Below are 4,312 nucleotides of genomic sequence, written 5' to 3'. Positions count from 1 at the left end.
AAAAAAAAAAAATCTGTCAGCATTCTCTGTTAAATACCATAAAAGGCAACAGCATGGAGGATAAAGACCTGTACTCTAATCAATGTGATTGGGCTCCAAAAGCTTTCAACTACATCCACCCTGCTTCTTTTAAACACCTCTGACACCTGCACCAGTCCCTAGGATCAGAAAACGAAGTGTACCAAGGTGCTGAAGTTTCAGTATCATAAAGCCCTCTTTATGGATTTATAGTCACTGTACTGAATTGTAGACTTTAAATTAGGCCACTGTCTACAGGTGAATATTTCTACTTATTAATATTTTGCCAATGATTTTATTTGCTTTCTGTAAATTAAAATTATAAACTTCCATGGAACATAATTTGAATCTGATCATTTTTGTACCTTGCCTCATTGTATAGATATTATCTCAGTAAAACAAACAAAATTATCATATTCAATGTGCCGATGTCTAGAATAAGACATAGGCCCCTGATTGAAATTGCTGACATTTAAAATTGCAATTCCTTTATCATTCACAAATACTTTCTTTGTTCACCTTTGTGTGGTTCTCAATCATCATTTTTTACCTTAAAATAGCATATTTGGATGTCACTATAATATAACTCTAAGGAGCTCTGGTAGCGTAGTGGTTACGAATCGGGCTGCGAACCTTAAGGTCAGCGGTTCGAAACTACCAGCTGCTCCGCTGGAGAAAGATGAGGCTTTCTACTCCTGTAAAGATTTACACCCCTTGGAAACCCTGTACTGGGTCGCTATGGGTCGGAACCTACTCGATAGCAATTAACAACAACAACAACAACATAATATAACTCTAAGATGGGAAAGGTGATTGAAGGCACTATGATAGGAACTCTATCGGTCATCAGGTAGAAATGAAGTCTAAAGAGTAGTGGTCACAATGGGGAAGAAAAAAAGGCAAGACTATTAGCAAAGTTCAGGTTACTCAACTATTTATAGTTAGCTAAGAAATGCAGTTACACAAAAGGAGGTAAACTATGAAACAGCAAAAATCAATCCAATAGCAGAAATGTATACAAATTCTAGACCTAATACTTAGGAGTCTTGGGGCAGTGCAAACGGTTCAGCACTGGACTATTAACAGAAAGTTTGGGGGTTGAAACCTACTCAAAGAGCCTCAACAGTAAAACTCAGCCATCTTCTTCTGAAAGGTCGCAGATGGAGCCGTTCTTCTCTGCACACGTGGGGTCGCCAAAAGTCAGAATTGACATGATGGCAACTAGGAACAGCACTCCTCAAAAGAAACCATTGTCTTTGAACTGTATTTAACCATAATGTCCTCCTGCAAAAATACCATGTTGATAGTACAGTCAGTGACCTAGGTAATGCCGCTCTCAGCAGCTCCATTACTGTGTGTGAAAAAGGGGACACGCTTACATATTGACTATGGAAGCACTTTTGTTTCTCTGCTAATAGGTTCATCCTCAAAACCTTGTATGTGTGAAAAGCTATGACTAAAGCATACCTTTCCGTAGAGGGCCAAGGAATGGGCCTCAAGGAAAGAAGATAAGCAAAACACTCAGGAAAACTTTGTTTGCAAAGTAGAACTACACTCCCTAGGGTTTTGAAGCCTATGATCAGGAGGCAGATCTTATAGCCATAACATGAAGGCACCACTGGAAGAATATGTACTTCCAACATTTCGTTTAGTATGTCAGTGCTTAGCCATTTGCACCACCCAGGGGTCATAAATTGAAACTGACTCAGTAGCAATGAATACCAAGATCAACTGAACCTCACAAGCAGCATAATCAGCTAAAACAACACATTTTCCTGAAACAAAAGACAACAGCAGAATAATGAACATCGGGAAGGAAAATGAGGCCTGCCTTGATACCATCACACAGAGTGGAAGCAATAACAAAGGGCCCACAAGTGCCCATTCAACTTGATGACTATGGAGAAAAATAATGGGCTTAGAAGTCTGGACCTAAAGTGAGGCTTCTGATCTACAGGAAGAATAAATGTTTTCCAGCATAGGATTGCCTGTTTGATTTGTTTTTGTAGGCTGCAAATAAAGCATTCCATATGCTTCTGATTGTGAGTGAAATGGAGGGGAAAATAAAACATCCTATTTTCAAAGTTGGATCCAAATGTTCTCAAATGTCTCCCTCTGTGGAAGGGGATGCTATTTTTGCCTCCAGAAACATTGCAATGGACGGGGCTGTGCAGGTTGTAAGGACCAGGTACCGGTGGTTGAGCTGTATCAGTGACATCACTGGGAGTAGGGGTGTGAACTACACCCCTCCCTCATCTTTTCAGAGGGGATGACACCAAAATGACCTACGGGTTCAAGGTGGTGTTGAGTAGGCTGGCATTGCAGGAAGAGAGGCCATCATGGTAGTGGCATCGCCAGGGGTCATCTGTTACCCAGTGTGGTAACTCTTCACCATCTTCTCATTATCCATCAATCGAAGTATGAGTGGTCCAGTGATGTCATGATTGCCAACAGGAAAAGAGGAGGATCTCTGTGTTAGCCAATGGAATACGGGAAAAGTAGCAGGGGCAGGGCTGGGGGGGGGGGCATTGGCTGGCCCTGTCCACTGGTCATAGGACATGAGACACTGCACTGTGTGACACCAACACAAGACTGATTTCAACCTCCAGCCTTTCAGGTAGGAATCCAGAGCTTTATCGTTGGAACAACCCAGGGGCCATGAGCTGAAATTGACTCCACAGGCAATATAAGTCTTTTCTGAAGTTTATCTAAATTTTTCCAGTGCCTTCATAGGGAAGTATTTGAAACTAGTATTTGTATATACATTAATTGCACATATTGGTATAAGTAACAATTATATGTTGTATGATAAATATAATAATTGTAGGTTGAACAAATCATCAGAGAAGCTGGATTCTATGAAGAAAAATGTGCCAACAAGATTGGAGGAAGGCTCCTTAACAAACTGTTATGTGCAGATGATACAACTTTGCTGGCTGAAAGCCAAGAGGATTTAAAATGCTTATTTATGAAGATTACAGACCACAACCTTCAGTATGTTGCACCTCAATGTAAAGGAAAAAGAAATCCTCACATCTGGGCCAATAAATAACATCCATATAAATGGAAAAAAGATTGAAGTTACCAATGACTTCATTTTGCTTGAATCAACCATTAACACTCATGGAAACAGCAGCCAAAAAATCAAAATATGTATTTCATTAGGCAAATCTGCGTCACAAGACCTCTTTGAGATGTTGAAAAGCAAAGATAGTAAGTTTGAAGACTAAGGTGTGCCTGACCCAAGCCACAGTATTTTCAGTAACTTCATATGCATGCAAAAGTTGGATAGTGAATAAGGAAGATCGTAGAAATGATGCATTTGTGTTATTGTATTAGAGGAGAATATTGAAAGTATCGTGGACTGCCAGAAGAACAAATAGAACTGTGTTGGAAAAAGTACAGCTAGAGTGCTCCTTGAAAGTCAGGATGGCCACATTATCAGGACATTATTATCAGGAGAGACCAGCCCTGGAGAAGAGTATCATGTGTGATAAAGTGGATGGTCAGAGAAAAAGAGGAAAGCCCCCAACAAGATGCATTGGCAAAGTGGCAGCATCAATGTGCTCAAACATACCAACAATTGAGAGGTTGGCCCAGGATTAGGCATCTTGCATTCTGTTGTGCATAGGGTCATTGAGTCGGTACTGACTCAATGGCACCTAACACCACCATAATAATTGTGAAAACTAAAACTTCTACTTGTCATATGGTCAAATTTCAAGTAATGACAAGAAGTGTATGCTTAGGATATACTCTTTAAGACTACATTTTTCTTAATTACATAAACTATTTATTATAGATATTTAAGGGAGGCTTCATTAAAATTGAATCTCTCTATCTCAATTAATATTTTAGTTATAGATATTAAAATAATTTTCTAGTCCAAGATTGTCTAAGTAGTTATACATGATTTCTTTTAATTTTTTTGAATTCTGATCTTATATTCATATAATGTACTTTAAAAATATTGTAGTGCATGACATATGGCCAGGCCTTAAGTTATTTTTTTTTCCCATTAGCCAAATTTTCCAATACAATCTAATGAATAATCTATCATTTTTCTAATGCTTTACAATGGTTCTACAATCATATAAGATACTAGTTAATGTATTCCAGAAATTATTTTAGGGTAGCTGTTGTTAGTACCCTAATCTGCTGTTTATGCATGGACTTTCACTATATATTCTACTACTAGTCCTGGTGTGGCACTGTGGGTTAATGTGCCAGACTGTAAAGCCATTTGAACTGCAAGGTCGGTGGTTCAAGCTCACTAGCTGCTCCTCGGAAATCC

General features: G+C 39.0%; 1 pseudogene; it reads right to left on the bottom strand.

Moving 5' to 3' along the window:
- The window catches only part of LOC102821367, a 6,334-nt pseudogene extending 3,906 nt beyond the window's left edge, over window positions 1–2,428 (bottom strand).
- Between the last annotated feature and the right edge of the window lie 1,884 nt (window positions 2,429–4,312).

This window comes from Chrysochloris asiatica, unplaced genomic scaffold (genome assembly GCF_000296735.1).
Source record: "Chrysochloris asiatica unplaced genomic scaffold, ChrAsi1.0 scaffold00025, whole genome shotgun sequence".
Classification (NCBI taxonomy): domain Eukaryota; kingdom Metazoa; phylum Chordata; class Mammalia; order Afrosoricida; family Chrysochloridae; genus Chrysochloris; species Chrysochloris asiatica.
This window is presented reverse-complemented; position numbering and strand designations above follow the sequence as displayed.